This window comes from Eschrichtius robustus, chromosome 1 (assembly GCF_028021215.1).
Source record: "Eschrichtius robustus isolate mEscRob2 chromosome 1, mEscRob2.pri, whole genome shotgun sequence".
In the NCBI taxonomy this organism is placed as follows: domain Eukaryota; kingdom Metazoa; phylum Chordata; class Mammalia; order Artiodactyla; family Eschrichtiidae; genus Eschrichtius; species Eschrichtius robustus.
This window is the reverse complement of record NC_090824.1, coordinates 10,304,833-10,318,169: the sequence shown is the minus strand read 5'-3', so window position 1 is coordinate 10,318,169 and position 13,337 is coordinate 10,304,833.

Genomic DNA, 13,337 nt, shown 5'->3' with positions numbered 1-13,337 from the left:
CCACCTAGAAGAGCCAGATGTTCCAATGTCCTGAGTGACCATGTTTCTATGATGTCCTTTAAAACACTCCAGCACAGACGTGAGGGAGGTAGCAATTGTTTTTATTTGCATTCTAGGGATGGTTAGTTAACAACCGAGGAATCCCGCTAGCAATAGACACCGCAGGGGGGGTTAGCTTTCAAGAGCGGTGCTGCCATGCTCTGGCTATCCAGCATCAGCACTAGGCTGATCTGGACGTTGGATCAATTAGAACGTAGATCTCAGTTCCCCCACCAGGGCTCAAACCCACACCCCTGCAGTGGAAGCGTGGAGACTTAACCACTGGACCGCCAGGAAAGTCCCCGTCTCTTTCTGTGTAAAGAACTTGGAAAAGACAACGTGAGGCCCCCTAGCACATCTGAGGTGGTGTGGGACACTGGTGCCCTCAGAATCTGAAAAGGAAGGAGCCAGAGAAGCCTGTCTGCAGAGGGATTTGGGGTGGGGGAGGAGGGAGGTTGATGGAGCGGTCTCTGCCTGACGCCTGCGGCCCTTGCACCCTCTGCAACCCTGGTCCTGAGGAATCAGAGTAAGGCAGCCAGGCCAACGTCACTACCAACCCAGCAGGGAGGGGGACGAACGCAAGGGCTGTGTGTACGTGTGTGACAGCGTCAGAGCCAGGAAGGCAGCAGCCCTGATGATGGAAAACCATTGCACAGCCCATACCTTAACCCTTCATTTTCCGGTTTGAGAAACTCACCTGGTTTAATGCCCTCTCCCCACACACCCAGACTCCTTTCCCTAGCCAATAACACCCTACGTGGTCTGACCTCCCATTACCTCTCTGACCTTGGTTCTACCATTCCAGCCACAAGGGCATCCTGCTGTCCCTCCAATGCACCTGCTCGCCCCGGACTCAGCTTTTGTGCTCAAAGAAACACCCCTCGCCATCTCGTTTCCTTCAAACCATCCTATTCCATACCTTCACAGCACTGATCGTAACCTGCAACAGTCACGTTTATTTATAGGTTTGGTTTTACAGTTGCGGTGGTGGCCGTCTGTTGCCCCCATGTAGGCCCAATTGGCCAGGGACTTGTCTGTCTGGTTGACTCCTAGCACATAGTAGGTGCTCAATAAGTTTTTGTTGAATGAATGGATGAATGAGTTCATGCAGCCCCTGAGATGTCACATATTAACAACCCAGCCACTGCCAGTTAGCAAGATGGACCATCTTCAGGTGAAGACCCTGGAGGCGTGTGGGAATACTGTTGCTGGCTGAATTCACATTTTGGGTTTATTGAACTTATTATTGTAATTCTGCAATAAAGGTGACTGACCTATATGTCACCCTTCCCAGGGGCTCCGAGGACTGGAAATACACCAACCCAGAATTGTTCCGTGACGCTAGTCACCTGGGAGAATTTGTGGAAAAGAAACTGGAGGTTGATGGGCTTTGGCTTGTGCCTGGGATCTCTGCTGCCTTTGATGACTGAGTTGAATGCGGCTCTGCCGGGGTCAGGTGGAACCTTAGAACAGAAGGCGGCACGCCTCCACATCAGGGGCGTCAGGCAGCGTGGGTGATCATTTTCTGTGCGTGTCAGTGTGTCTTCAGATGACAGGGCTTTTTCCACCTAGAACTTAGTGGGGTTCCCAAATTTCCCAAGGAAGAGCATGATCTGTGCGGCTTTGTTTATAATCAGCAGCATGAAGGACCTATTGAAACAGATGGTGGAGTAAGAAGGGCCATGGACTGGACTGAGTTTGGTGATGGTGGCTGCTGCAGCCTGGGTCCCCTCCTCTCTGACGTCCAGCACAGCCTCGTGAGCCACCTGCCAAGGGAAAACAAACAGCAGCAGTTCGCATGCGGACACCTTCATTTACTGAGTTTTGGTGTTTCGCCTAGGAAGGGGGATACCCCCCGAGAGGCTCCAAGGTGATACCTGGCGTTAGGTTTGCTCAACTAACTACAGCTCTTGTGGTTACTGGTCAGTTGGCCCTTAAGCACAGAGTTAAATGAGTCCCAGTTCTGCCACTTACTGTTGCAAAACTTACTTATTTGGGTGCTGTGTGCTTCACTTTTCAATTCTGTAAAAGGGTGATCATAACTGCATGCCTCCCACAAGTTTATCCAGTGAGTTAAAGATCCTACAGAGCAAGTGCTCATGAACTTGCTAGCAATTGTAATTGCTACAGTTGTTGCACAGGAGACCTAGGTTAGGGATTACTAAATGGTGGATCCCTGCTTGGTCTTCTAGGGAAGTAATTAATGAACTCCCAAACTGCAGGGGGCTGGAGAACTACCGACAATTACAATCATTGTTTTTCTTTTTCTTTCTTTAAATTTTAATTTTAGTCACTGTTTTTCATATGTGCAGAAAAGCATCTCATGGGAAAGGTTCATTATGGTCATCATATTCCAGTGGGATCTCTCTGCATTCTTTCCCTGAACACCAGTGATGAAAGATCCCCTTCTGTGGCCCAGGACCACTTCTGACCATTATAATCTGTTATAAAAATAAATTTTTAGGTTGGGGATCAGAAACTCATATGTGGACAGGGGTTGGGCAGGTAATCCCCATGAGATGATGGGATGTCTTGTAAGAGCAGGGGGCACATGGGGAACCTGGAGGGCTCCCTTGGGCTGACTGTTTGGGCTCACTGTTGCCATGTGGGAATTGGGCTTGGCACATAGTAAATGCTCAATAAAGAGAATCAGAATCTAAATTTTTAGGTCTAGTATGTTACATTTTAGAAGCCAGCTCCCTTTCCTCCCTTCTTCCCTCCTTCCCTCCTTCTTTTCTTTCCTTCCTTCCTCCTTCCCTCCCTCTCTTTTTTTCTTTTTCTTCCTCCCTTTCTTCTTCTCCTTCTTCCTTTCTTTTGACTGCAGACCAAACACAACACATCTACAGGGTACTCATGGCCTATGAGCAGCCACATTATCACCTTGGTGTGAGCACCTAGGCTTTAGGGAGGTGAGGTCAAACGCCAGGGGACATCTACTCATCTGCAGTGGGTTTGGGGCAGCAGAGCTGCCTGCCAAGTAGAGGTCTGATTCTCAGAGCACTGTAGTTGGACCTTAGGAACATTTATTTGAAGAGGGATAAAAGATGCCTGTGTATCAGTGGTATGACTGCCATAAAGCCACAGGCCTGGCAGCCGTGAGATCCAGCCCTCCTGTTACAGAGAAGTCACTTTGCCTCTTGGGGCCTCTGGCTGCTAATCAGTGAGATGAGGGTGCCCCGCAAGCCAGTCTCTACAGGCCCTTCCAACTCATGCCTTCATGCAAATACGCTAATCAACCAACTCACTTTGGAAACTTGAAGGAAGTCTTTCTTTGTGATTCCAGAAAAATCAGCATTTTTGTCAAGGGCATCCCAGATGCCCATCTTTGGGAGGATGTTTCCAGGTTATAGGAGGAGGAAATGGAAAATTTTGGAATGAACACCTCTAAGCACCTGTGGAAAAGAAGAAAGAACAAGATGTGATCACGAGCCCATGGTGACCATTCTAGGTGACATTTCAGGAGACTCCGCTCTTCCTCCAGGCACTGGTTGCTGCTAGAGGGATCAATACGTCCCAGACCACCAACCCAGCTTGCTCTGGAAGTAAGCCTCCTGGATGAGCAAGTCCAGCTTTGGAGATATACGAGATGAAAAATGGGCCCCCTAGTGAAGTAGGGGGCAGAGCTGAGAAGGGGGACAAGCAAAGGTGACTATAGCAGAGGCCCAGGGGAGGCACTGGGCAGCGATGGAAGTGTGTCTGCCATCCCTGGCCCAGAGTGTGCCTCTCACCACCCTTCCCGAGACAAACCCTGCTAATCCCTGAGAGCAGCAAAGTCCAGAAGAACTTTCTTCAAAGTTAGAAATATTCTCCACCTGTGCTGTTCAATATGGTAGTCACTAGCCAGCCCCATGTGCCGATTAAGCAACTTAAACGTGGATAGTGCCAAGAAGTAAATTTAAAATTTTACTTAATTTTAAGTAATTTAAATTTAGATTATAACATGTGGCTGGTGGCTCCTATATTGAACAGCATAGGCCTAGAGTTTGGTACATTTTTTCTTTCTCTGCGATGGTTTTTTCTGAACCAAGAGTGAATAGCTCACATTTATTGAGCATTTACTATGTGCCAGGCATTGTCCCAGACACATTCATCAACATTATCTCCATTTTAAAGATGGTAAATCTTAGTTTTAGTGCTTTTCCCAAGGCCATGTACTCAGTCACAGAAGTGAAAGCACAAAAGTGTTGGATGAACACTTAAATTCCTCATTGGGGGCTTCTTGGGACATCTAGAACAATGGACAGCTCTCACGCCCCTGTTACTGTCTCCTGCACTGGCTTGGCCATCTCCACCTTCTTCCTGCTCTGTCTGCTGCTCTTTAGAGACGCTCCCCCACCCCAGTCTCCGTGCTGCTTCCCCTTTCTCTATCCATCCCTGGTTGCAGTCTGAGAAAAGAAGGAAACTCTGAAACATTCGACAGTGTCCCTTGATCCCCACTTTGCCTTTGTGAGTGCCGTCTCCTTTACCAAAATGCCCTTCCCAAGCCCCTATGTCCTTTTCATACCTGTGGCTCAAATGTGCCACCTCACTGAGGCCTTCCCTCAATCCCAGCTTCAGCTGTGATCTCTCTTTGCTCAGAAGTGCCTCAGAACTCTGCCCACCCATTGACCTTTGTCTTTCTTGAATTACAGTTATCCCTAAAACTATCTTTTCTCTCCTCCTAGACTATGAGCACCTGGGAATGATGCTAACGATACCAAGAAAATATTGCTAAGAGACTGTGCATAAGACTTTGACATGCCTTTTTATCTTATGATTAACATCCTTTTGATACTCTCCATAATAACTACAGAACTAGTAAGAATATTACTACTGACTAACATTTATTGAACACTTACCATCCCTCAGACATTCTTCTAAGTGCTTTAAAAATAGTAACTTATTCTATCCTTTCAACAACCTGTGAGTTTGATAATATTATTATCCTCATAGGTGAATAGCAATGTTTTGTGTGTGTGTGTTTATGCAATAATTCTACAGAATTCAATATCGAATTGACTGATACAGTGAGCTCTGCTAGCACAGAATAGCTACCGTGACATAATACTTTTGCAGTGATCTATTAGCTACATGACCTGGGGCAATTCACTTCTCCTTTTGGAGTTTCTATTTCCTTATCTGTGAAGGGGGGTGGTAACACTTCTCATCTGTCAGGTATTCGTGAAGTTCAAGGGAGAACATGTCTGCAGTCCCAAACTCACTGTCCAGCATGTAGGTGGCGCTCAATTTGCAGGAGTGATTATTCAACAGCTGTAATCATGACCTTTTCCTCATCCTTGGGTGTGCACCATCACCTGCCTCAGGCCACAGCAAATTGGCATACATACCCACCTCTTCTGGAGTGAGCGGCTCCACTTCCTCAGTGTCCTGGCTGACAAGGCGTGTTCCAGCTGCCTCATCTTGCCCTCACCAGGGAGGACAAAGAAGGCCACAGTGTCTCTGCTGTAGCCCATCTGCAGCACAGAGTAGTTCAGCTCTGGATCCACCCCAAAAGCAAATTGTTCCACCTGGTGCATCATTGGAACACAGTGGTCCTCTTGCTCACCAGGAATGGGAAGCTTTTACTTGTATATGCAGGGTTAAAGGGCTTCTCCTACTTGGCTAGCACAAAGAGAGAAGAGACGTCTTTATGTCAAAGTACAATTAGTGAGGTGAAGACAGCAAGAATGGTGAAGTAAGGACCTCTGAAAACTCTTTCCTCCATAAAAACAATGAGAAAACTGCCAACAGTGGTCAGAATTAACTTTTTTAGAACTCTGGAAATTAACCAAGTGCTTTCAGAAAATCAGCGAACAATTTATTAAAGAAAAACAACGAAATCTTGGTAAGAACAGTGAGCTTTGTGGTGTTTTAACTTGCCCTAGTTCCATTCTCCACTTCCCAGCTCTTTTGTAGCCTGAAAAAACAATGGTCTGAATTTGCAGTGAGATATAGCAGCCTGGCAGTCACTGAAGGGAAAAAATAGGGCTGGAATCCTAGAACAAAGTGAGAGGACTGACACTAGCCAACTTCAATACATACTATAAAGCTGCAGTAATCAAGACAGTGTGTTATTGATAAAAGAACAGACAAATAGATCAATGGAACAGAATAGGGAGCCCCCAAATTGACCCACATGAATACAGTCAACTGATCTTTGACAAAGGAGCAAAGGTAATACAATGGAGCAAAAAGTCTTTTCGACAAATGGTGCTGGAACAACAGACATCGATATGCAAAAAAAAAAAAAAAAAAAAAAAAGAATCTAGACATAGACACAGACATTATACCCTTCACAAAAATTAACTTGAAAAGAATCACAGACCCAAATTTAAAATACGAAACTATAAAACACCTAGAAGATAATATAGAAGAAAACCTAGATGATCTCGGGTACGGCAATAACTTTTTAGATACAACACCAAAAGCATTATACATGACAGAAATAATTGATAAGCTGAACTTCATTAAAATTAAAAGCTTCTGCTCTGTGAAACACAATGACAAGTGAATGAGAAGACAAGCCAGACTGGGAGAAAATATTTGCAAAAGACACATCTGATAAAGGACTGTTATCCAAAATATACAAAGAACTCCTAAAACTTAACAATAGGAAAACAAACAACTGGATTAAAAAAATGGCCCAAAGACCCTGACAGATACTGCATCAGAGAAGATATACAGATGGCAAATAAACATATGAAAAGATGCTTCACATCATATGTCATCATGGAAATGCAAATTAAAACAACAGTGAGATACCATTACACACCTATTCAAATGGCCAAAATCTGGAACGCTGACCACTCCAAATGCTAGCTAGGATGTGGAGCTATGAATTCTAATACATTGCTGGTAGAAATGTAAAATGGTACAGCCACTTGGGGAGACAGTTTGGTGGATTCTTTCACAAACAAATATACTCTTGCCATATGATCCCACAACCATGTTCTTTGATATTTATTCAAAGAAATAAAAAATTATGTCCACACAAAAACCTGCACATGTATTTTTACATCATTTATTCATAATTGCCAAAACTTGGAAACAACAAAGTTGTCCTTTAGTAGGTGAATGGATGAAAAAACTATGGTACAAGCAGGCAATGCAATATTATTCAGAGATAAAAATAAATGAGCTTTCAAGCCATGAAAAGACAAATAGGAACCTTAAATGCATATTACTAAGTGAAAGAAGCCAATCTGAAAAGGCTACATACAGTATGATTCCAACAGTATGATATTCTGGAAAAGCCAAAACTTTGGAGACAGTAAAAAGATCAGTGGTGGGAGGCAGAGCACAGATGTTTTTAGGGCAGTGAAAACACTCTGTATGATACCATGATAATGGATACATATTATTATACATTTGTTCAAATCCGAAGAATGTAAAACTCTAAGAGTGAAAATAAACTACGGACTTTGGGTGATTATGATGTGTAGGTTCATCAACTGCAACAAACAGACTTCTCTGGTGAGGGATGTTTGTAATGGAGGGGGCTCTGCATGTTGGGGGGTAGATGGGAAATCTGCACTTTCCCTCAGTGTTTCTGTGAAACTACAACTGCTCTTAAAAAATAAAGTCAACTTAAAAAGGCAATCAGGGCTTCCCTGGTGGCACAGTGGTTAAGAATCCGCCTGCCAATTCAGGGGACATGGGTTCCAGCCCTGGTCCGGGAAGATCCCACGTGCTGTGGAGCAACTAAGCCCGTGCACCACAGCTACCGAGCCTGCGCTCTGGAGCCCACGAGCCACAACTACTGAGCCGGTGAGCCACAACTATGGAGCCTGCATGCTTAGAGCCCGTGCTCCACAATAAGAGAAGCCACTGCAATGAGAAGCCCGTGCACTGCAATGAAGAGTAGCCCCTGCTCGCTGCAACTAGAGAAAGCCCGTGCGCAGCAGTGAAGACCCAACGCAGCCAAAAAAAAAAAAAAAAAAGACAATCAATAGAAATTTTCCTGAGGAAGTTCAGACAAAGACTTTAAATCAGCTATTTTAAACATGTTCAAACAACTAAAAGAAACCATGTTTAAATAACTAAAGGCAAGTATGAGAATGATGTCTCACCCAATAAAGAGCATGAATAATAAGATAGAAATTATTTTTGAAAAGAAACAAATAGAAATCCTGGAGTTGAAAAGCACAGTAACTGAAATAAAAAATTCTCTAGAGGACTTACCTGGTGGTCCAGTGGCTAAGACTCCGCGTTCCCAATGCAGGGGACCCGGGTTCAATCCCTGGTCAGGGAACTAGGTCCTGCATGCTGCAGCTAAAGATCCCACGTGCCGAACTAAGACCCAGTGCAGCCAAATAAATAAATATTTTAAAAAATTCTCTAGAGAAGCTCAATGGCAGATTAGACCAGGCAGAAGGGAAAAAAATCCCCAAAACTGGTGAACCAGAAGATAGAGCAATTGAGATTGCATAGTCAGAGGAACAGAGAGAAAAAAGAATGAAGACAAATGAATAGAGCCTCAGTGACCTGTGACAGTTTGTAACGCATACCAATATAGACATAAGGGGATCCCAAAAAGAGAAGAGAGAAAAAAGGGAGAAAGATTATGGGAAGAAATAATGTCCAAAAACTTCTGAATTTGATGAAAAACATTCATGTACAGCATTCAAAAATCTCAACAGTATCTGATCCACAACCTAGACACATCATAATCAAACACATCATAATCACACATCATAATCAAACTGTCAAAAGCAAAGGCTAAAGAAAGAATCTTGAAAACAGCAAGAGAAAAATGATTCATCATGTACAAGATATCCTCAGTAAGATTCACAGCTGATTTCTCATCAGAAACCAGGGAGGCCAGAAGGTAGTTGGAATGCATCTTCAAAGCACCAAAAGAAAAAAAATCCCGTCAACCAGGGGAATTCTACATTTGGCAAAACTACCCTTCAAAAGTTAAGGAGAGGTCAGGACATTTTCCAATAATAAACAAAAACAGAGATTTTGTCACTAGCACACCTGCCCTATAAGAATACTAAAATTCCTGCTCCCTCCACAGGCCTCATTCAACAAGGCTGGCACCAGGAGGGTTTTAGACTAAGTGACCCGACAGCAGTTGGAAACTCCAGCAGTTTTGGAGTAAGTCAGTGCTGAGCTTGTATCAACTCTGACGTTCATGATGGGCAAGTTTTTAACCTCTCTGGACTTCAGTTTTCTTTCTCCGCTCTGTGACATAGGGATAATTACCTGTACCCTGTAGAGTTGTTCAGAGGATGGAGAGCAACAGGGCGCTTGCCTGTGTCAGGCCAGTCCTAACGTGATAGCCACATTCCCAACAGCCTCTTTGTTGAAACTAAATTTATGTAAATTGGATAACACTTTATCGTACCAAATATGACTAAAATTAGAGGAAAGTATACAAGGAATCTTTTTGCTGAATGAGTAATTCCTTTAGGAAACTGCAAATTTCTCACCATGTCCATTTATTTGATTCACCAATTTTTTGTTTTGTAGCTTTGTGTCTGTTTGACTAGAGTTGAGTTTTCTCTCTAAGCTGGGCTCACATAGACCCACCCACCTACTGGACTCTTTATCCACACATTCCAAGCTGAGCCCCTAAGCCATCCCCACCCTGGGCCCGGTGGGCATAGATCAAAGCCGCCTCTCCTTCATGGCTTTGGTGCTTTTGCATTCTTCACTTGGGAGTGGGCTGGAGAGACGGGCTTGTTGCTGGATCTTTGTGACTGTGAGAGGGGGAGAGGTTGTAGGCCGAGAGTGTCAGCCAGGCCCAGAGGGAAGGGAGTTGCTGCCAGGTTCAGGGATGGGGCACCAGGGAGCACCGGGCCATCCTACCAGGGGCCAGAGTCCCATCCTGGAGAGCTCTTGGTGGGGTGGGGCACCCGTTAACACCCTGTGCCTCCCCGGGAGCCCACATCCCCATCAGCAGACATGGCCTTGCTGGAGGACTTCGGACTCCATGACCCCAGTCCTGCTGAGTGGGGATCTGGGCTGAGCAGGGGGCACCCTCTGAACTAGTAACCTCTCAGGGGTGTTGGCTGGTAGGAGTCCTGGCCCCGTCAATGGCGCTGGCCTCCACGTGACCTTAGGCAAGTTGCTGCTTCTCTCCGGGCCTCAGGGAGGAGGCCTCAAAGGGCTCCTTACTTGACAGCCTGGGGTCCACGTCCACAGGCCTCAAGAGGCAGGTCCTTATGCTCTTGGGGGAAAAGCTCCAGGAAAAAAGCTCATTCTGTCGGCTCATAAAATCCAACCTCCTGGGACTTCCCTGGAGGTCCAGTGGTTAAGACTTGGCACTTCCACTGCAGGGGGCGTGTGTTCGATCCCTGGTCAGGGAACTAAGATCCCACATGCCTCACAGTGCAGCCAAAAAAACAAAAAATCCAACCTCCTTCCCCGCTTGGCCTCTCTCCTCCCAAACTCCTGTCCACCCGAGGCCACTCCTTCTCTCTCCCAGCCCCACGAAGACCCTCGCCCCTCTCTCTGTGGTGACGACTGTGGCCTGGAGGTATGTGTGCGTCCTGCTGGGGGTGACAGGGACACTCCGTCCTCTCTGTGCTCGCCCCATCTGGGGTCCTCCTTCCCAGACCCCACTGCCTTCATCTCACCCTCCACCGGCTCACACCCCCTCAGTCCCTCACAGTCTTCCAGCCCCGGTCACTAACCACACTGCAGACAGCCTGAGCTTCCCCCAGATGCAAATCTCGGGGGTCACCCACCTGCTCAGATCTCTCCATGGCTCCCCACCAACCTGGGGAGGGATGCCCAACTCCTGGCATTCAAGGTCCTTCTCCATTGTACCCCAACTTACCTGCCGCCCCAGCTTTATCCTGGAGCACACAGCTGGTCCTGTTTCCTGGAAAGCTGGTCCCATTTCCCTTAGTCCACACACCCTCTCCTGTCTTCGTTTGCCTCCTTATCTAGCTTGGCTGTCAAAGAGCTTCATTTCATTCCCAAACCCTATGCTCCCCGGGGCCACTGTGTCTGTGACACTCACTTTTGGTGAGTCCCCAAACCTGGAATGAGCCACGTCTCTGCTCTTTCTCTGCCAGTGCTGCGGGGAAGGAGGCTCAGCAAGGCAGGCTGGTCCACTGTGAATTCCCAACCAGCCACCTCTATCTGCCTGGCAACAGAGCTCTTATCAACCCACTCACGCACGGACTTTGGGGAATCTCTCAACCTTTTCCTTTTCCTTGAGATGGACTCCTCACCCTGCCACAAACGCATGTACCCAGGCATGCATGCACACACATACACACACCAGACAACCTTGCCTCCTACCTCCCATTAAAGAGAGACCCTCAGAAAAGGAACTGCCTCCCCTCCCCCATCAGACATACCCCTGCTTTCCCCAGCACTCCTCCCCTCCCCCATTACTTCTAAGGTCCACCTCCCTCTCCAAACTCTAGAAACCTTCCTTTATCTCCATCGCAGGACCCTCTTCTGTGTTTAAACACTACTCAACTGGATTCTTGCCACTGTCTTTTTAAAATAATTAATTAATTATCTTTTATTGAAGTATAGTTAATTTACAACTAAACTTGAGTTAGTTTCAGGTGTACAGCAAAGTGACTCAGTTATACATACATATTTATCTATTCTTTTTCATATTCTTTTCCTTTACAGGTTATTACAAGATACTGAGTATAGTTCCTGTGCTATACAGTAGGTCCTTGCTGGTTATCTATTTTATGTATGGTAGTGTGTATATGTTAATCCCAAACTCTTGATTTATCCCCCCCCCCTCCGCTTTGGTACCCTTAAGTTTGTTTTTATTTATTTATAAATACGTTCAAGTCTTGTCCATTAAGACAAACCACCACCACCACCAACACATTCCCTTCTAGCTATTGCTCTATCTCCATCCTCCCCATCATGGCCCAAATCTGAAAGAGCTGTGTATTCATGGACTCACCTTCCACTCACCCCCTGGCCCACTCTAGCCTGGCTTCTGGGTCCACAGAACCAGGAACAGCCCATGAACATGTCTAAGTTCTCATCTCACCTGACTTCTCAGGAGCCTCTGACACTGGAGACCACACTCAGCCCTTAAGCATTCCCTCCCCTTGGCTCTGGGACACCGCGTTCTCCTAGATTTATCCTATCTCTCTGCTCCTCCTCCTGTCTCCTCTGCTGGTTCCTCTTCTCCTCCCAGTCCTCACGTGTTGCCGAGCCCGCCAGCATCTGTATTTGGCTGTGTTGCCCTCTTCACTTCAGTCTCTCCTTTCTCTCCAGCTGACCTCATCACGCCCACGGTTTCATTACTAAGAGATGCAAATCATTCATTACTTTCAATCTCCAGCCCAGACCTTTCTTCTGAACTTCGTGTATTTAACCACCTACTTGATATCGCCTTCTGATGTCGCAAATGAACCTTAAGCTCAATGTGACCCAAATGGGACTGAGACTCTTTCCCAAGCACCATCTCCCAACCAAAGTTACAACTGAAACTTCCTTTCAACATCTCCATCCACGGCACCACCACTCACCTAGTTATTCAAACCTAGGACTCATCCTTGCACCTCCTTCTTCCTCATTCCCCTTGTCAGCATATCACTTACGTAGTTTAAATATTCCAACAGCCTCCTATTTCCCAGAGTGGGCACTGATCTTTAATCCAACCCACAGAGCCTGTGCTCTGCTGGCCCCTCTAACTTCATCACACATCTCAAAGCCAATGCTCAGACTGCTATGTCCAGCCATTCTGCCCATTTTCATGATCCTCACAGGTGATGCTTGTTGGACCCTACTCCTAGAGTGTTACCCACACTCCCCTCACTGACCTTCCCCCTAATTAATTCATATTCATTGTTTAGATCTTAGCTCATGTTGCTTCCTCAAGAAAGATCTCTTTGACTACCCAGATAAGAAAAATTCCTCCTATTAAATGTTTTTATAGCACCATTAACCTCTTAGTGAAATACCTATCATTGTCATAATTTTGCTTTTATTTGTGTGGCTGAAAATTTAATGAATCAGGGAAGTTGTCTATATTGTTCTCCCTGTACATCATTGTTTGGCCAATAATAAGTGCTCAATAATTGAAATAAAATTAAATGAGCAATTTATCTCTGAGGGGTGTTACTGACTGGAAACGAGCAAAAGAGACTTTTTTAGGGTATTAATTAGGATGATTATTCCACAGGTATATACGTATATAAAATTTGAATTGACTTACACTTCTGACCAAGATAAGTCTGACATTGGACTTGCAGTTAGAAAACTGGACAAAATATATGAAACAATTGAGACACAAAAAATATGAAACAATTCAGACACTGAACAACAGGCAGAGAATGGAAACAAATGAGGTAAGTCCTATGATTGTTTCAATTTTCTGCCTA